Source organism: Thamnophis elegans, chromosome 5 (assembly GCF_009769535.1).
Source record: "Thamnophis elegans isolate rThaEle1 chromosome 5, rThaEle1.pri, whole genome shotgun sequence".
NCBI classification, from domain to species: domain Eukaryota; kingdom Metazoa; phylum Chordata; class Lepidosauria; order Squamata; family Colubridae; genus Thamnophis; species Thamnophis elegans.
Genome location: NC_045545.1, coordinates 72,766,128 through 72,788,215, shown reverse-complemented (window position 1 = coordinate 72,788,215; position 22,088 = coordinate 72,766,128).

Sequence of the window (22,088 nt, the reverse complement as noted above, 5' to 3'; positions counted from 1 at the left end):
GATATGAATAGGGTAGGGAAAAATTTAAATTTCTGTTTTTTTCCTCTTTGTCATACATCTAAATATTTTTTTTCAAAATCAAAACTTTAAATATAATTTATTCTCTGTCACTACAGGGAACCTCAAGTTACAATCACAATTGAGCTCAACATTTATGTTGCTAAGTGAAACATTTGTGAAATGAGTTTTGCACCATTTTACAACCTTTCTTGCCACAGTTACTAAGTGAATCACTGCAGTTGTTGTTATTAATATAGTTGTTAAGTGAGTCTGACTTCCGTATTGATTTTGCTTGTCAGAAGATTGTCAAAGGCTGATCACATGATCCCGGGACATTGCAACCATCAAAAATATGAGTCAGTTGCCAAGCATTTGAATTTTGATCATGTGACTATGGGGATGATGCAATGGTCAGAAGGGTGAAAAATGGGCATAAGACACATTTTGAGTGCTACTGTAACTTCAAATGACCACTAAATGAACTGTCATAAGTCAAGGACTATCTGTAACTGTGTCATTCCACTTTGTTCTGGAGAGCCTCTGAACTCTTTGAAGAAAAGTGTTGAGAGTTTAAAGAGGAGAAAGAAAAAAACTGGCCAATTTTTCTTCTTCCACTTCCTTTATTAACTGTGCTCCAGAAGCAAAGTTCTGCTCACAGAACTCAACATCAAGCATGCAATATTTATTCTAACCAATACGATAGTATCCTATAGTCATATTTTTAAAAAAATCTTGCATATTAATCTCCTATAAGCATTACCCTTTCCTTCACCTAAAAAAGAGAGAAAACATTAGTTTCTAAGCTTCCCTACTCTTCAAAAAAAAAAGACGACTAATTTTAGATTTGGCATCTCCATCCATGAGCAGCCTACATGTGGTTAATGTTAGAAGCCAGGTCCTGCCACCAGCCAGAATTACCAGAAACAGTAGGCAGAAAAATAAAATTAAATTAAAAACATTCCAGTAGAACAGAGAAAGAACCACTGTTTCTGTTCTTTTTCTGGGGTATTTAATTTGCCATTATTACTACACTTGCCAGTTGTTTTTTTCCACGTAGGGGGCTATGAAGTGGTAAGGGGGGAAATTTAGTAGGCCAGAAAGGCATGGTATATCTAAGTCATCCCAACTGCCTTTCCATTAACTGCTCTAGTATGTAGACAGATGTTCTTTTTAAACAATAACCTATCTTCCCTTTTCCCCTCATTTCTGCTGCTCAGACCTTTGCAAGCATCATTATTAATTCATATACCTCATTAAGCCATTATAATCAAAATGTATCTTTTGTAAACTGCAAAAGCCTTCAAGCTCTCTATCAAAAGATGCTCCAAAATTATTTTAGAACAATTTGGGTTTTGAAACTTTCCTTTGTAGGATTCACTTGGCAATGCCAACCCCTGGAAAGAGAACTCACCCTGCTTTGCTTGTTTACTTAGAGCCCACTGCATTCAACTGAACTTGCTAAATAAGTTTAGGAATGCAATTTTAACTGGCCAGTCCAGCTCGGTGCCTTTGCTACAGGAAGAGAAGAATGCTCTTATTTGCCATTTTGACTATTACCTTCAGGGATAATTGTAGGGAGAGCAACAATAAGTGTGAGGACCATTATAAAGCTACTTTTTCAGCACTATTGCAACTCTGAACAGTTGCTAAACAGGGTTGTTGTTAAAATAAACTACCTGTATTATATTTCTATTCCATCTTTCCTTTGCAATTTCAAGTGGCATAAATAAGGATGAGGAAATATCCCTTATTTTATCCCACAATCCCCCAGTAATATATCTGTGAGGTAGAATAGGCTAAGATACAACAGCTAATCCACACTCACAATTTTCACCATGGCTAAGTGGGATTTGAACCCAAATCTCTCTCGGTCCAACTCCAACTCATTAAGAGTTTCACTCTGTGATTCTCACATGGTTTTAAAAATTGGAATTGGGCCTTTGGACCAAACTGTTCCTGCTCCCTGTATCTCTGTGGATTAATTAAATACTTCCTAATCATATTATGTTATTTCTGAATACTAAAAAAATATTATTTTAACTTTTGCAAGGGTTCAACTAACTTCCTCCTGCATTGAAAGAACACCTGGAGGGATCATAAGGCTGAAGAAGTGAGCTTTTTCCAAAAAAAAATGCATTCCTGGCACTCTTTGAATATAATATACCCATATCCCTGGTAGTCAGCATATCTGGGGAATATTGGAAGGTGATTTACAAGTGTAAATAAGGACATCTACAGAAGGAAGCTTTCTCTTTATCACCTACAAGGGTGTTTCAGATGTATGGATGATTGGGCACCTGGCCACATGGGGAGTAAGCAGCTGGAGGAGCTACATTTTTTTCAAGAAGTGAAGAAGGATTACTTGAAGCCATATAACAAGGCTTGTAAACTGAGGGGGCTCAAGAGAAAAATCTGTTTGCTGTTCTATAGCAAAGCGGTTTAGAAGGCTTCATTCTTATTAGGATGTATTCGTTTCCTATATAATATCAAGTTATGGCTGGATTAAAGAAAGATGTGATATATCAGTGCCAGAGCTCACTTACGAAGCTCAAAACCTGATTATGCTCTCAGTAGTCAGAATCAATATTCAAATTATTTATTTTGCTATTCATTTCATGAAACTGCCCTTATAGGGAGAAAAGCTGTGCACATTTGTCATGTGAAAATATTGCAGGTCTGTCTGTTTTGCAATGATTACATATGTCTGGAAGCCTTGCTACAGTGCCCCTTTTCTGACCTCTGGATGAACCATATGACCAAAAAGACAAGCAAGCCTATGCAAGCAATTTTTGATTCTTATACATCTAAGCATTCAGAGACAGCCATTTCATCACCTGACACTTGGGACATCAGAAAAACAATGAAGAAACAAGCATTCTAGGTCTGGATTGTATTGTATTTCAATAAGATTTCAAGTTTTGATCTTTAAAACCAAGCAGTATAATATCTTTGGTATGTTTCAACCCAAGTTAACTAGATTAAACAAAAACCCACCTTGCATCTGATTATTTCTGTTTTGTTCAGCTAATGTATTCCATTTGTTCATGTGACTCATGTCATAGGGAATGAACGTGTAAGTGTAACATCCTGTCTGTTGCAGCCAAACTTAATATTAACCTGTATTTGCATATGCAGATGTAAACATTCTGATGGTTAATGGGAGAAAGGAAGAGAGAGAGAGGGATGCTTTCACCGTTAGTTACCGTCAACTGGTAATATCACAAGAGGAGAAACATAGCTTTCATCTAAGAAGGTTGAGAACTTTATTGTCTAGTGATTGCTCTTGTATTTTCATTAATTTCCACCACTGGGGGACAAAGGCACATAGACGTGATGCCATCATATCAGCACTTCAGACATTGGGTCTTTTTTTCCCCCCTTAGGGGCTTGTAAGAATTACAGTACTACAACTCTTCTTAGTAACTTTCTTGGCAACAATGCAAAAGAGTTTGTCACTGTCTGTTTCCAGGATTGTTTCCCCGTGATTCTCAGTATGATTTACAGTCCTGGTACTTCCTGGTTGCTTTCCATCCAAGTATAACCAAATCCAATTCTGTTTAGCTTTTTAAAGATCAGCCGAGGTCAGTTTCATGCTGTAAACTAGCTAGGCAAGCCCCCCCCCCCCCAAAGTAAATAGGCTTAATGCATCTATTTTACTACTTAAGGGGGAGGGGTAATAGGAAGATCATCATACTGAGAATGGACAATTTTGTTGATGATCCTGGAAGTGTTCTAGAGACTGTAAACACAGAATTGCTATCCCATACTATAGATTGCAACCTGTGATCTACATAAGAAATTCTATGTATGTATGTGTGTGTGTGTGTGTGTGTGTGTGTGTGTGTGTGTGTATGTATGTATATGTATGTATGTATGTGATTTGGCCACACGGGAAAGAAAAACTGGACAACTTCCTCATACATCTCAATAGCCTACACCCAAAAATACAATTCCCCATGGAAATAGAAGCAAACAACCAACTTCCCTTTCTGGATATCCTCATCTACAAAAAACCCAATGGCTCCATAGGACACATCATTTACCAGAAAAAAAACCCACACCAACCGCTACCTAAATGCACAATCCCATCACCATCCTGCACAGATCAACTCTGTAGCCAAGACCCTCATCTCCAGAACCAAATGCCTCACTCATTTTTGCCCTTCCCAGCCCCCAGGAACACTTTGCAGGCCTCCCAAACTCTCAGCATGTTCATTTTTGCAAAGGGGGCAGGATTTCGGGAGGCCAAAATTGCTGTATTCCGTGTATAAGACACATCGAGATTTTCAGCCTTTTTTTGAGGGGGGAGGAAGGTGCATCTTATACTCTGAAAAATATGGTATGTTACATATGTGCTTACCCCTTTTTTGATGACAAAATAACAAGGGTGAGATTGAGTAGGTCAGGTTAGTGATCAGCACCTTTTCTTTCTTCATTGAAAGGTAAGTTCTTTAAGTGTTAAAAGTGTGTGGGAACCTAGAGAACTGTTTTCTGATCATTCACAACCTGTTTATAATATTCCAACCCTGAGAAATATGTTGGAATACTCATGGTATAATCTCAGCTCTGGAGTTTCCGGATGATGTTGATTTTCTACATTTATTTCAACCTGATTTCAGACTTTTGACACATAATGGGCAACTGCTGTTGCTAATGTCCCATAGTAATTAACATGGGGAGGTAATGATATATTTGAAGCCTTTGAAAGAGCCCTTGAGAAACGTTCTATGAAAGTCAATGCACAGTAATTTCCATTTTTGTTGCCTTTCATACTTTCTAACTATCTAGGATTTCAGACACTTATAGAACACATCGTGTTAACAATCCTGGGCAAAAAAAGGTGATATTTAAAAACTGAACGAGTACTTAAGAAACCTATGACTTTGCTATTTATATGAGATTGGCAAGAGAAATAAACTAACCCCACTGTTGTTATATAAAAGAAGGGTTTATTCCTTACCATAGATCTGTATTTGTTGAAGAAGCTGAGAGGCAGCATGAGTCTTATTTGCTAAAGAAAACATAGATTTTGTCAACTTTGCTGTTTTATTCTTTCTTGATATTTTCTGTGGCTATGATGCTGAGTTTGGAAGGAGATCACAGAAAGAAGTTAGAGACTGAGGTCAACAGGCCTGGGAACCTGTTTGTGACTAATACATTAATGAGCTTCTTTGGGAAATATCCAAACCATTTTCATGTCTACACCTGAATATGATCAGACTTCAACGGGAAGCTGAGTGTCTTCAAAGAAGATAACTTTTCATTTGGAAAAAAAGCCTGCAACACATTAAACTTTTATGCTCAAAAAGTAATGGCACTGAGTGACACCTATTATATGTGCAGCCAGTGTAATGTGGGTTACAGACAGGAAGTAATTGCTCATCAAAAGAACTTATTATTATTGAAATGCTTTTCTAAAACACTTAAGGCTATTGGTATCATGCTTGAAGTATTTTATGTAGACAGTTTTTCCTGATATCATTCTCCAAAGTCCATCAAACCAGAGCCAAGGCCTTTTTTAATTCCCTAATATCTGGGTTAATCTTGTATTTACAAATGTAAAGCTTTAAACAATATCCTAGGGGTCATGGATTAATAAATTGAAGACTAGAAGGGTATTGAAAACTTATTACTTTTCTTTTGGGGTTAATGTTGCTTCAATAAGAAAATATTGTTGTATACTTACAGCATATTACCATTCTGCATACATTAGCATCTCCATATCTATTGAATGTCAGCTTGGCCACTAGGAACCAGTTTTCCTTGATATTTATACTTTCAGAATAGCTCTTACATAAGTATTGGCAATGAGTATGATAGAAAATAGAAGTGGGAGACCTTCACGTATTGGAATGGAGACATTTGGCTGAGACAAACTACACATATGGATAAGCATAGAGAACATCAAGAATGGACAACAGCTTCTAAAAGCTAGGAATAACATACAGCCTTACCCTGTATTATACCCCATGCTCTTAGCTGTGATATATATCACACCCATTGCCATCTGTGTTTCATTACATGTAATTCTCAACCATAGTGGAATCCAAAATTTCTGTTGCTAAGCAAGGCACTGGTTAAGTGAGTTTTGCCCCATTTTATGACCTGTTTTGCCACCAATTATTAAGCAAATAACTAGAATTGTTAAGTGAATCATGCAGCTGTTAAATGAATCTGACTTCCCCATTGTCTTGATTTTTGGAAGTTGGCTGGAAAGGCTACAAAAGGTGGTCACACAATCTCAGCATAGTGCAACTGTCATAAATTCAATTGCCAAGCACCTGAATTTTGATCATATGATCCTGGGAATGCTGCAATGGTTTCAACTGGGAAAACCTGGCCTAAGTCCCTTTTTTTTCCCAGTGCTGCTGTAGCTTCAAATGATCACTATACAAATAAGTGTAAGTTGAGGACTATTCGTATAACGTTGGGTATATCTTATGAAGAAATTCCTCACATCAAAGGCTAATCTAGACCAGCATTCTGTAGTGATTATTTGGAAGCCACCAAAATTACCAATAGCTCTGAAATACAACAATACTATATAGTCAAATGGTCAATCCAGGAAGTGTTAAAGAAGCATTACTGCCAGTGGTGGGTTGCAGGTGGTATGCCCCAGTACGGGCATACCGGAGCCTGCCCAGAACACCGGGTACCATTCTGGTATGGTGCTCTGGAGGGCCCACCTACCCGCCTGCGCTCCTTACCTGTCCTTTAAAGCCTTCAGCACTTCTGTGCATGTGCATGGCACATACAGCACCTGTGCAATGCTCTGACAAACAGCTGGAGCATCAATGGCAGCTACAACGCATGCGCGTGCAGCGCGCGTGTCCATGTGGGCGACAACGGGCCCGTTCCAACCGTACCAGTTGGAACAGGATCTGGAACCCACCACTGATTACTGCTATATGTATACATGACATATATTGAGTGGCAAAAGTTTGGTAAATTCATACTTTAAAAAAAGATGATGCTTTATTTAAAACCCACCCATAAATGAATAAATGAAAATTTTGCTTGCAGAAAAGAAAGCCTAATGAGCTAGATTGACACTGATTCAGTGGTGAAATTCAATTTTTTTACTACTGGTTCTGTGGGCGTGGCTTAGTGGGCATGGTGTGGCTTGGTGGGCGTGGCAGGGGAAGGATACTGCAAAATCTCAATTCCCACCCTTCTCTGGGGCCAGCCATTTGCTGGTTCTCCAAACTACTCAAAATTTCCCGCTACCAGTTCTCCAGAACCTGTCAGAACCTGCTGGATTTCACCCCTGCACTGATTCCTAATATAACCTGCAAGGAGCAGCCTCCAGATCTTTCAGTCCTATTATTTTTTGTCTCAACCCACTATATCTAGCCTACAACTTTTCTTTCTAGATCCTAATCTTCCCTGGTTCTACTCTATTCCATGACTTTCAAGCAGTGGTGAAATCCATTTTTTTACTACCGGTTCTGTGGGTGTGGCTTGGTGGGCACGGCAGGGGAAGGATACTGCAAAATCTCCATTCCTTCCTCACTCCTGGGGGAAAGATATTGCAAAATCTCCATTCCCATCCTACTCTGGGGCCAGCCAGAGGTGGTACTTGCTGGTTCTCCGAACTACTCAAAATTTCCAGAACCTCCTGAATTTCACCCCTGCTTTCAATTTTTTGGGAAAGGGATACCATTGATTAGTGAAGGTGAGCAGTAGTAAAAATAAATTGTTCTGTTTCAAGAGCCAGATAGATTTTCTTCAAGTGTCCCTCAAATCCATCCTAGACATGCTGAACGACATCCCAGTATCATTTGCCTCGAGGGGGAAAAATGAGTACAGCCAACTTCTCTGTAATGCAGAAGGAAAAAAGTCTTGCACAGAAAGACTAGTGGTGTCTTTTAACTAAGTTATTGAACAGTGATTTGCAATCTGAAAACAAAAGGGAAGGGCTGGAAGCTGCTACTAATACTGAGCAGGGCCATTTCTGGCATACTGATGATGGTGAGAAGACATGATGCTGAGAACATAATGATTTTGGTGGGGAAAATAACTCATGGATGATGGGTGAATTGAAAGGACAAGTAGGGAGGCAATAATGGTAGAAAATGAGAATAAATCTGAAATGGAGTCTTCTTTTCATCGGGTATCAATCTATGATAATATTCTCAACATAAGGCGAGTCCAAAGGCCTTTTCTCGGGGATTGATTTAGGTGCCACGATGATTTTTCCAATATTGTTGTAGTGGAGAGAGATACGATTTGAATTTCAAATCGTGTGGGGTGAGGATTACAGAGCCATAGTCAAAAGCTGCAAGAGGTACCAGATTGAGAACAGCTGGTCCGGGGTTCTCTTTTCTACTGAAGTGAGGATTTAAAATATGTATAAGGAAGATCAGGCAAGAGATTGCCCCACCAGACCTTTTGTAAAACTGGATTTTGTCTGCTGTGTTTTTGAGTTTCTGTTTGAAATAGATGAAGTCCATCAGAATTAGACAAAATTCTTAGATATGGCTAATGAGAACCGAAACTCTTTTGTAGTTTGATTATAAACCTACTTGCCTCTTCGCTCTCTTTTTCTCTCTTTTTCCTAAAGTGCCATAGTTCTTTGCCTGCTTCTTGAACAAGTGCCAAAAATTCCAACAATGGCTGGGGAGACAACAAGAAAGCAAATGAACCTTAAATTAGGTCTTGGCTGGTGAATCTTTTCAAGGCCTTCTATCTCAGCTGAGCAGCACTGTCCCTGCAGCGTTTAACTCAAGGTAACTTGCCACTGTTCTGGCCTCCTGAGTGATGGATAGCTTCTCTACATTTCACTTTCCAAAGCCTGCCCATTGGATTTGGGAAGGGATGAAGCATAGGAGCAGAACAGAGATGAGGTGGAGGTGGGGAATGAAACTGTGAAGAGAGATGAATTCTCCTGGGCTCGTTCCACAGAATCTTAATAATGTGCTAAGTTATTGTGCAGTGAAGGAATGCAATTAGCACAGCGGCCAAAATCCTCCTCCAGCAGGGTCATTACTGCATTAGTAAATGGAAGCTATTAAAATGTACACCATTCCTAAACATACCAGAGAAGCTGCCAGCCCAACAGGACCTAGGATTGATGAGAAAATGACCATTGTTCTTTTGCTCACTCCACTTTTCATGAAGGCTTTTCTGATGAGGTCTTTGACTGCATCTCTCTCTTGGGCTCGTTTGTCTTTTTTCCTTCTATCACCAAGCTCACGTTCTACACATTCCCTGGAGGGATCTTTCCTGAAAATCAAGTTACAAGTCCACTGAGAGGAATCAGCAGTTTCCAGCTGTGAAAAGCAGCATAGGCAGCATTAGGTTTTGCTAGTGGAGACTCTGAGATGTTGATGAATGTTTGGAGATCTGTACATAAATAATGTGTGTCCTGCTCCTGTTCTTGATGTCCTGATTTAATATGTGCATGAGAAACAAGGGATCACTCTGATTACTAGTCATTTGATGAAAATATTCCTATGAGGAATTGGACAAAGCTTCAAACTCCCTCCATACAGAAGAAACAAAATACCCCATATAGCTACACCAAGGAGGGAGGGAGGGAGGGAGGGAGGGAGGGAGGGAGAGAGAGAGAGAGAGAGAGAGAATATTAAAGGATGTATCATAAATATCAGGCATTTTAAAACTACAGTTTCACTCTTCAACTTTATTGACAAGATCGTTTTAAAAATGTGGAAATTCAGAATTTCATTAGGATCCAGACATACGAGAATCCTGGATATATCTTTAAAAAGATATAAAGTACTTTACAAAGATGTTGTAGAACTGTCTGTCTGTCCCCAAATTACAGTGAACTAAAGGATGACACTTTGATCAAAGCTAGATTTTAATTTGAGGGATGCGGTGGCTTAGTGGCTAAGACGCTGAGCTTGTCGATCAGAAAGGTCGGCAGTTTGAATGCCTAGTGCCGCGTAATGGAGTGAGCTCCCGTTACTTGTCCCACCTTCTGCCAACCTAGCAGTTCGAAAGCATGTAAAAATGCAAGTAGAAAAATAGGGACCAACTTTGGTGGGAAGGTAACAGCATTCCGTGTGCCTTCAGCATTTAATCTGCTAAACAAATATTTCCCTCATCACTGTCAAACTATTCACTAAGGCTGCATTACTATTACTATTAGTCTTCTCATCATTCCTATCACCCAACTCCTTCCACCTATGCCTGCAGGACTGTAACTTTGTTGCTTGTATGCTTACAATTTATATTGATATTGATTATTTCCTGATTGCTTATTTGTATCCTATGACTATCATTAAGGGTTGTACCTTATGATTCTTGATGAATGTATCTTGTCTTTTTATGAACACTGAGAGCATATGCACCAAAGACACATTCCTTGTGTGTCTAATCACACTTGGCCAATAAAGAATTCTATTCTATTCTATTCTATTCTATTCTATTCTATTCTATTCTATTCTATTCTATTCTATTCTATTCTACTCTACTCTACTCTACTCTACTCTACTCTACTCTACTCCATTCCATTCTATTCTATTCTATTCTATTCTATTCCATTCCATTCTATTCTATTGTAGTCATGCCAGCCACATGACGATGGAGACATCTTCAGACAGCGCTGGCTCTTTGGCTTTCTAGAGATAAGAACCATCTCAGGAATGACTAGCATATGTGCGAGGGGAACCTTTACCTTAGATTTTATATTAAATTAAATATTTCATTTTCCTTATCTATACATTAGTACATCTGAATCACTCTATTTGTAGGATCTGACATCTACTTAGCATTAAAAGCTATTAATCCCAATGAGGATTACTCCCAAATGAATAGACTCACAACACTTGTATTAAGAAATAAACCCTAGTGACTTCAGTGAGATTTATTTTCAGGTAGAATTTGATTTTTTTTTTTTACTTTTAAATATGTGCAAGAGATGAATAGCCCCTTTTAAACTGATTTGTAAATCAAAGCAGCAGCTTGCTTCAGGGTAGCGTGACAAATCTGATAGCTGTTATAATATTCTCAGATCTGGTAGATTTTCTGATGATTCTGGAATTTCAGAGCATAGAATGATGTGAAGAGCTTTCTGATATGAACATGACCAGCAGGCCAATGAGTTTAATCACCTCATTAAACTCTCCACCTATCAAAGGTCTTTTGGGGGTGGCAAGGCTAAAGCTGCCTTGACTTCATTCACCTCTCAGCAATAAAAACATTCTTTAATGAGACCAGCCACAAGTGTTGACTTTGCTTTCTTGCACCGATATGTTACATTTCTCTGCTGGACTTGAGATCCCAAGTGGGAATGCAGTGTAGCTGTCAGCACTCATGCTGACCTATCAAATACTTACTTCTGGATCACATCCCATTTTTAAATACTGCATGCAGTTTTCACTCTCATGTCAATGAGTGAATGGGTGCCAGTCTTTCATGTCTACTGAATATGAAGGAGGGAATCCACATAGTATTGACCACACTGCAATCAAATCTATGCCTGTTTTTTAATGTGTGTCACATACATGATGCAGATAGGAAAACTGGAAGAACTTCTTTTATACCATCATGGACAACATCTTGACTTTTTGACCATAGCCTAGAGACATCCCTACCTAGACTGGACTGGACTGACTGTTTTCTGCTTTTAATAATGCTAAGAAAAGACAAGTTTGCAAACCAGCTATGCTAAACCCACGTTCCAAGATGGATTGTCTGAGGCCTTGCAGGATGAACTGGCGAGAGTGGACAGACCACCGGCATTGGATCCGTTGGTCCACCTGTGCCTCCGGTTAAATGCCCGGTTGCAGAGGCGAAGGCCCCGCCGTGTATTCCAGGAAACCACCAGGATGCCAGTTCAGCAAGAGACTGCAGTGGACTGGGAGGAGCCCATGGAGTTGGGTGCGGTCTGACCTCGGGTATCACGGACAGAGATGGACAGAAGACGGGGGGGACACAGAACAGGTTTCCATCTTGGGTTTTTGAGCAGATTTTTTTTCCAAAAAAAATTGCAAAAAGCATTCTATTGGTGATGTTAATGTTTGCAAAGGGCCCATCATTTCTGCTGCTTCTACTCTACTCTAGATGTCATTGCCCATGGAAAAATGGGCAGATGGGCTGACATTATTTTTCAAATCTGTAAGGGAGCACAAGTCCCAATGAAAAGCGAAGTGAAACACCATTTTCAAAGATCCCTGAATCAAATGGCTTTGTCTTTATTCTCAGATTGCAAATTCAAATCGAATCATATCCCTTTTGAATCTCAGATCTTCATAATAGATAATTTTTCATCATCTGAAACAACAAACTTGACATACTGCAACCTAGGAAGGTTATAAAAGCCTACAACCATTACAAAACATGCCAAATCCAGGATTATTCTCCAATTAACAATATATTAAGAGCTATTGCATTAGCTTTTGTTAACAACTATTTATTTTGATGACATGGGGCTCTTTTTAAGTCTCTCTAATCCAACATCTAATTAATGTTTGAGGAATGAGTTTTAAAGTTATGACTTTAGTACTCTCTATTGATGCTGACATCTTAATCCTATTCTAGTCCAGCTCCAAGTGTCTAGACATCTTAAGGATCTCAAATTTCACCTGGATTTGGTGGCAGCCAAATGACCTTCTCTGTGTTAGAAATACTTAATTTCATAGTTAATGCCTATATGCAAAGTGATCCTATACTCATCTACCTGGCATTAGAAATAACACTGTTTATACCTACTGCCTTTAGGATTATGCTGTGTCTAATTCTTCCATTAGTAAAACGAAATACAGAAGATAATTGCATTTCATTTTAGTAATGAAAAAGAGAAATACTGCATTCTGAAGTACTATTATTGCGAGTACAGCTCTATTGCTAAACTGCTGTTAGTGTTAGGTTATTTTGCATAACATTCAACCATAATATTCCTTTCTGTAATTTAGCAATGTTATTCTATGTCCTATCCTCTAGGATGACGTAGAATAGATCTTAGCCTTCCTATGTACAACATTCCTTCAGGAGCTTAAATAATGCCATTGTGTCCCATTTACTTCTGTTTTCTCCTAAGTCAAACATGCCCAGTTCTTCAATTTTCTCTCTTCAGAAAGTTTTATGTCTCCTGATCATCTCTGTTGCCCTTTTCTGAATCTGGTTCTATATCTGAAAGCACAGTGCATATCATTGGACACATAAATTGGGGAATTAACAGAGAGGAATGGAATAAAATGATTAGCATGTCCAGTAATGCCTTGCACTCACCTAGAAAAATATCACTATACATTCACTGCAAATTATTATAGAGAACATGTACTTATAATTTAATCATTCCTTTAAATGTTTAAAACTAAATTTCTCTCCCCCCCCCTCTCAAATCATAGCACCATTTCCTGCTTTTCAGCATTATGGCCCTTGTTTATATTGCTATGCAAATTATTCCTTGTAGAGACTTTACAAATTTCCACTTCCATTATTAATAGTGTTGAGAAGGTCCCTCTTCACCCCCCTCCCTCTCTATCTATATTGCTTTGTCTAATACATAATTAATGCTAACTGCTGTGTGTTGGTCTCTCCTGTGCCAGTTTACATTAGGAGTTTTTCCCCCTTGTCTTCTGCTCTGGAAGATGGAAATTGGTATTTGAGGTGACAGAGAACGTTTGGATTCCTTTGTCCTATCTATTCCAGTTTTCCCATTTGCTTGACCGAAGAGGCACCTGGGGATTTGCTTTGCGGAACTCTGCAAGTTATGATTCAAATTCATCTTGTGCCATTGTATTTCTGGCCTTTTTCTTTATTAGCCACTTTATGAGCCACTAAGACTAAGGAGTTAAGATGGTATAGAGCAACATAGAATTTGTCCAATTCAGTGTCTTCTCTGAGTACTGGAAGAGCAAATCCCTGAATTCCTACTCACTATTGGCCATTCTATAAGGGACTGGTGGTTCAGTGGCTAAGACACTGTGCTTGTTGGTCAGAAAGGTTTTCATATGTGCAAATACAATATAGATATGATGAAGATCATAAAACAGAAGGTTTCTATGATAAAATGACTGAATAAGATAAAATTTTGACAGCAGTAAATATATCTAATATACCTAAAGAATACCTGAGTAAATAATCTACCAGTATTGCCTAATAAATAACAATGTAAAAGAAAATACTATTTAATGATAAGTTTTGCCTCCTTAGCCTATACCTGCAAAGTTTTGACTAACTATTGTATGAACAGAAAGAGTTAAAAGAACTCCAAACCAATCTTCAAAGTCACCTTTTATTTAACCATTCTATTATAGGCACATACTATATAAATGCATATATGCACATGTAGTGCTCTGTATGTGCACACACACACGTGTGTGTGTGTGTGTGTGTGTGTCTGTGTGTGTGCATTCCAGTAGTGGGTTTCAATTTTTTTTAGAACCTCTTCTGTAGGTGTGGCCTGCTTTCTGGGAGTGGCTTGCCGGCCATGTGACTGGGTGGAGTGGCTTGGCAGTCATGTGACTGAGCGGGCATGGCCAACTTGCAAAATGTGGTGAATCTCACTTAACAACGCTCTTGCTTAGCAACCAAAATGTTGGCTCAGAAACTCTGGCATTTGAAGCACGCAAGTCTTAAAGCTGTCAAGTTACAAGACTCTTGCACCCCTAACCCTTTATGAAAGAAAAACCCAGGGGTGTTCAGACTTGACAGCTTTAAGACTTTAAGGTTTAGATAGAACTCTTAGAGACGGGCGGGGCGATTGGTGAGCCAGCCAATCAGTGAGTGGCAGGCGGGGCAAGAGTGATGCAGACAGGCGGGAGGAGGGAGTTGGAACCGGTTCTAAATGGCACAATAGATTTGTGGAACCTCAGGTTAGAACTGGCAGGAACCCACCTCTTGTGCATTCCAAACATCTCTCATTGGAAGAACATCAATATTACCTCATAGATGTATACAAATATAAAACATTCTTTCCTAGGTCTTCTGTACCTTACCTCTTTACATTTATTTTTCAGTTTTTCTATTGCCACATGTATTAATAATTCCAAGAAATAATGAACTGTGGGAATGTGTACATTTATACACCGTAGTTTCATTAAAATGACGCTAGGCTAAAATATGGGAAATCAACATTGCTCATCCAAGTTCCATCAAGTTCAAGTGACTCCAGTATAGTTAGAAACCTAACTAGAGGAGGCAGAACTTGTATTTGTTCTTGTTGCCACTGCTAAACTAAAGAGTTATTAATTATTCATGGATTTAAGAAGGAAAAAAAATGAGAACACATACCAGAAATGGGTATCATTTTCCAAGAAATCATTTTAAAAATTGGAGTTCAAATCAGCATCAATCTTATTCTTATGATAAAATTTTCCTAACTTAAATTAATCTAGTTCTTAATACAAACAAAGGAACATGTTTCTATAATATGTCCTATATCTAGGCACAGTCCAACCATAATAAGAATTAATACATAAAATAAAGATACTTAAAATTACATGAAAACAATAAAATCAATATACATGGTGATATGTTAAAGCCACAATAACATTTATACAACTGTGACAAACTATTTCTATATACATCATAGTGTACAAGTAATTTTGCACAGTAAAAATTGTTATATTTGCATGCCAACATATTTTAAATGAATCTTATTTTTGTTTACATTTTGTACACATTTTATTACAATTTTTAATAGGATGATTTTATCCATGTATCTGCAAGTATCCAAATTCAAGTTATCTTTAAATCACACTCGGATATTGCAGATAAAAGAACCATAGATAGTCATGTAGCAAATAGTCCTACAACAGTCATAGTACAGAAATCTCACTACAAACTGTCATGCCCTCTTAAAGTCTCTGTCTTGTTTTGCTCTGTATACTACAAAACAAGTGTTTCCCTTTCCTGTCCAGAAGGGTCAAGGGAACTCATAAAAAACCCTCTGCCTGTCTCCCAAGATCATCTCTAAGAGTGCCCATCAGGACAAATACAGAGCTTGTTTTCTGTTGCCTAGCAATAGGAGATGATGTTTTAACTAGACAGGAGACAGACAGAGGTTAATCCCACAGGGCCGAGAGAGTGTCAGTGACATGTTTGAACTAGTAAGGAACAGCACATGTTATTTGGTTGCATTGTGAGGTTGAGACAGTATCTGTCTTTCTGTGTACAATAACCACATGTTTGGGAGAAAGGCAGTGACTCTATGTTTTGTAGAAAGTGAGGTAAAGTGATTTTAGTTAAGAACTCAATCCAATTGACACAGCCTGTAGTTACTGCCAACCTGTGAAATGAGCTGCCAGTGACCCTTTCCATCTGTGAGAGCTGATTAAGTCCTTGATAGCAGGTTCACCACATTATCTTTAACCTGTTGCCTCCCCGTTCTTCACCACCTGTTTTGCCCTTAAAAGAGAGGAGGTGGCTGGTTGACAGTGATAGAGCCAAGAGCTGAGTTTTAATAAATGCAGCGTGAGAATTTAAAGGAAGCCTGCTGAGATTTTATTAATAAGCTGGAGACTTAAGGGCTACTGAAAATTGCACTGCATAGAAAATGTGTGTAACTAGGGGAAGACAAACTTAGCTACAAAAGGAGCAGCCGTGGAGATCTGGTTTTCTCCAATTTTTTAATTAGAATTCTTTGCATAAAATTTCCAGGCAATTTAGAATGGGAAAATATATGTGAGAGCAAATTTTTGTAAACATACTTCTACTTGGTTGAGAAACTGTATGCACAAATGACACATTACTTCCCCTTTCTAGTGACTGAAACACTAAGCATGGTATTACTTTAAAAATTCTCAGGAGCCCTCGTCAAATGCTGGAAGGAATCTGGAAAGCTCCATATACGCACCTCTTAATAAGATTGTTGTTCATCATTTGATGAAACTCTCCCAGTAGATTGGTGATTATTTAGCATCAGAGTTATCCAATTGCCAATTGCCACATGCAGGCGTCCCTGTCCCTGTCCCTGTCCCTCTCTCTGTCTCTCTGTCTCTCTGTCTCTCTCTCTGTCTCTCTGTCTCTCTCTCTCTCTCTCTCTCTCTCTCTCTCTCTCTCTCTCTCTCTCTCTCATACACACACACACAGAGACAGACAGAGAGACAGAGGCAGAGACAGACATTTATACAAAAATGAATACAAGATATTGCACACATATGCAAATTCTTACACATTTTACTCTACTTTTTTGTGTTCCTCCTTCCCAGCAACCTGCTGCTGATCAGGCATTAACAGTGGGAAGTTGGTCAGATGGTTTGAGAGAACCAGGAAATCAATTTCTGAGGACTACATTTTGGAAGTCAAAGGTGACATATGACACCAACTTGGGTTCACTACCCATAGTATTTCTCACTCCTCTTCAGTCCAGAAGCTTCATACATACCAACATATTATTAATTGTAGAAGAACAGTGCCTCATGTGGGTTTTTACTACCAGATAACCAGAGGTGGGCTTACTTAACAACCAGTTCTCTGGTTGTGACTGCACTCTTCAGGGCTGAAATGGAGCTTCAAACATGCAGCTAATCAACTCAGGCAGTTCTGGTGAGTATAGCAGGCTTGGCATGGAATCAGCTGGGCAGTGTGGGCAGGGGGTGGAGAGAGCCAGAAAGTTAGCTAGAAATGGAAAGGATAGTGCAGGGACAGGTGGGTGGGGCCCAGCCGGTGATCACAACTACTGGTTCGCCTGAACTGGTTTGACCAGGAAGTAGCTCACCACTGCACATAACTTAAGCTAGGACTCTAAGTTATCCTTTCTATTACTTTTCAGAACCATTTTCCTCCAATATCAGGCATGTTTGTGATGAAGCCATCCTAAGAATTTAACCTACATAAATACTGAACTCTTTAAAAGTAAATCATCTAATAATCAGATACATTTGACGTAGGATGTAGGGGTATCAGGGAGCAGAGATAGTTTGCAACAACAAAACAGGGCATTACTTAATTCTGAGAAGTGGGTAAAGATTTACAGATTTTGTTCAAAGGTAGTTCAATCAAATCTCCAAAGCAAATTGATTTTCCAAGGCAAACAGATTCCCTTTGAATCTTTCCCCCACCTTCCCTTCTACAAAATTAAAACCTTGTTACAAAACCTTGTTAATTCTATCTGTCTGTCAACTTTATATCTTCAGGGGTTATTTAAGTTTCTGTAGGTGGAATCTAAGAGAATACAGATCCTTAGCTACTATCAATTTTGCCTATTTATTTCATTCTGAACTGTTGCCACAAATGAAACAAAAGAAAGACCACCAGAGATTAATGTTGATGCTTTCTTTTCTTATTACTAACATACTTGTAATAGGAGGGGATGGGATTCAGCCTGAATCTTCATCCGGGAGATGGGTCATTGGTGATTGCCCTAAAAGCTTTTCCTTTCCCTGAATGCCTTATACAAATCCTATAACTGTACCCTTCCAAAGCAACTATTATGTTGCATCAACATCTGAGACAAAGAAGAAGCGAAAGTGCAAAAATAAATAAAGACAAATTAATGAAGAAATGCTGCCCCATCTCTTACTCTATTGATGTAAGCAAATATTCTGATAGCAATTTATCTAACATGTCTTATCCTATCGCTTACTGATCCATGCATGAATTCTCAATCAAACCTAAGGAACATATACAAAGTAGATATATGCATAAGAACAGTTATCTACCTCATGTTGAAAAGTGACCCACTATGTCGGGGGTGTCAAGCTTGTGGTATCACGTTGTCATGTTACATATTGTAACTTTCCCCCCCTTTGCTAAACCAGGGGTGGGCATAACCAATGTGTGATGCATCCGGCCCACAGGCCACAGGTTTGACATCCCGGCACTATATGGTGGAGCAATTATATAGTATATATAATTATATTTGCATACAGTTGTAACTACCTGGGGTACCTTGCCTTGGATTTCTTGAGGTTGTCATATGTTGACCACTCATCTTTTGTTTTTCTCTTCTGAACGTGTTCTTATCTTTTTGTCCTCTCATAACAATTTTTTTATCTCATCCCCTGTTTAGCTTTAAGTGCCAGAAGATCTGATTCATGTTGGTTTCCTTGTCTGACCCTTTCCTTTGTATTCTTCTGTTTGCCACCCTTGTACTCAAGTGACCTTGTGGGCTTTCTAAAAGTATTGAATAATATATTGTTAAAAATTCAAGTATATTTTTCATAAATTCCGTGAAGTCTGCTGATATGGATGGATGACTAACAAAGCCTTTTCTGCAGAAAACAGTGAGGAAATATAGAGTACTGTCGTGTGATTATAGGTTATGCAATATTCCTTACATTAACAACATTTTTAAATTTTATGTATCATCTGTAATTACAAGAACGGTATGCCATAGATTTAATAAAGGGCACTCAGTTACAAATGCATATAAATCTATTGAAATAGTAATTATTGACTTATCTGGTAGAGAATTATAGGTAGTCCATTCCCTCTGAAATGGAGCTGGCAATAACTTCAACTTCAGAGGCTTATCCACCAAATCCTGAGGGAAAACCCCAAGGTCCCTTGGAAACTACTGAGTCCATCAGTCTATGGGACTGGCCCACTGACTTGTCCCTGTCTTCCTGCAAGAGGAGGGGAGATACCAGTGACCGCAGAGCAAAGCGTGTGGTATATATCTCCAAAAACTGTTGTCTAGTACCAGGCATATTGCAACCCTCCAAAAACAAAAACCAAATTAATATGCAGCCACTGGTATGCATTGGACTAACAATGACTTGGGGCAGGTCCATGGTTGCCACAGAAGCCATGAACCCCTGAGTTATCTGAGGCTTGGTCCTACCAGGACTCAAAGTGAAATCCCAGAATATCAACAGCTGCAATGTATATGTAGTTAATGATTCCGGAAACACTCCTACCATTTCTCTTTCACTCTGGGAGGTATGCATCTAGTCCCAGAGACTTACATTTATTTTAAAAAGTATCCGAGGCATTATTTCATCAATTCCTTGACTATTTTAATCTGTATTACTCTCTGATCCCCACAAGGGATCTTTCTCCTTTTAGGGAAAGACAACAGTGATAGGATTCAGCTAATTTGCACCTATTCGGGAGAACTGGTTCTTAACTTTCTAAGAGGTTCAGAGAACCGGTTGTTGGAAGAAATCTTCTTTTGGTAGAGGGCAATCTGCAGACAAGTTAAACACAGAAAAAAAACATTATTTTTGTCCCTCTGTTTACCTCTATGTGGGTCTTAATATTGGTTTGAACATGTGTTTAGTGATGCTTATGCTTCATCTTTCTCTATGCATCTTTTCTGCTGTTTCATTTGCTAGAGATGCTTTTAGAGCCAAAGAACCACCTGAGTTCAGCATATAGAAAGGCCTCTCTGAAGCAAGCCAATCCAAGGTTATGTACACACCATTATTATAAGAGATGACTAAAATCTTGTTTGAATTGCCCATTAGGCACTCAAGAGATTTCCTAAGCATCATATGAAAACTAGCTGAATCAATCCAGTGCCTATGGCAAATGGGTTGATTAGGTTCATCTTCCCAATGGTGCCTCCAAAGAAATCAGAGAGAGATCTAACCATGATAAAATTAGTGTCCCACATCCTCAGATCATGTAGCATCTGCCCTAGGGCAAAAACAGGATGTAGCAGGAAGCAGGTTGTTGTTTTATTCTCTATATACAGAAAATAGTTTGAGCTGAAGAGTCAGGAGATTCATAACCATTCTTGAGTAATATGTTGAGCAAAACCGAGACACAGGAAATTGTAGTTATATTGCTACCTTTTGTAGGGCCACAATGGACCTCCTTCTCTGTCACAATGTTTAAATACAGAATTGCCTGCTCACATTGAGATATGTTGTTTTACTCTTTGTTTACATAGGGTGATGATAGATATCTTATTAATTACTACATATTTTTAAACATATGCAGTAGAGTTGACCCTAATTTTTGAGATATTATAAAATTAGTCAGTATTTCTAATTTTATTAATCATGGTTTAAAGGCAATATTTTTTAAAAAAAAAATTTAAAAGAATATCACCCTCTCCCCAACCATAGGTACATTATATTTGTTAACATTTATTTATTTATTTATTTATTTATTTATTTATTTATTTAAATATTTATTTATTTATTTATTTATTTATTTATTTATTTATTTATTTATTTATTTATTTATTTATTTATTTATTTATTTATTTATTTATTTATTTATTTATTTATTTATTTATTTGTCTTGTATGCCGCCCACTCCCGGAGGACTCCGGGCGGCTCACAAAAGACAAGGGAAAAGGGGGGAAAATGAGACAAGACAACATATTAAAAACAAAACCAACATTCACAATTTCCGTGGAGGTAGATGCTTCTCAGCCCCCCCCCCCCAGCCTGCTGGAACAGCCAGGACTTGGGGGCTTTGCGGAAGGCTGGGAGGGTAGTAAGGGTCCGGATCTCAACAGGGAGCTCGTTCCAGAGGGCTGGAGCTGCAACAGAGAAAGCTCTCCCCCGGGGAGTCGCCAGCCGACATTGGCTGGCAGATGGAATCCGGAGGAGACCTAACCTGTGCGATCGAATTGGTCTGAGAGAGGTAATCGGCAGGAGGCGGTCTCTCAGGTACCCAGGTCCGATGCCATGTAGGGCTTTATAGGTAGCGACCAGCACCTTGAAGCGGATTCGGAGATTAATATATTGAATATTTTGATTTGACATATATATTTAGGCAAAAGTGAAAATTTATTTGGAATTGATTTATTTCTCTGAAATATATTTTTATATCACACATCAGTCCCCCTCAAATAGATTTTACAAAGATCAGACAATTCCTACCAAGAAACCTGCAATGTAAAAGATTAAAAACAAAGAACACTGAGAAGTGGTATGGTGGTGTGGGTGGGTGGGTAGGAAGCACGCTTCATTCCATTTACAAAGCATTTATGGAGCAGAAAAGGAAGAAGTTTCATAACAGGCTAAAAGGGCCGATCTCTTAATCTTCTGATCCTTGCGTTAGCATGAATGAATGACAGCTGCCAAGAATGATGTGGTACACACAGGAAGAATTCTGAGGACTTGGCTTTTGGGCTCCTCTTCCATTCCCACTGCAGCTTGAGAGTATTATGATTAAGCATAGATACATAGAGCTCTAGATTCAGAAGACAGAATTCACTTATTTATTGTATCTTTTCATACTCCTAGGTTAGGTTCAAAGTATTAGTTATACAG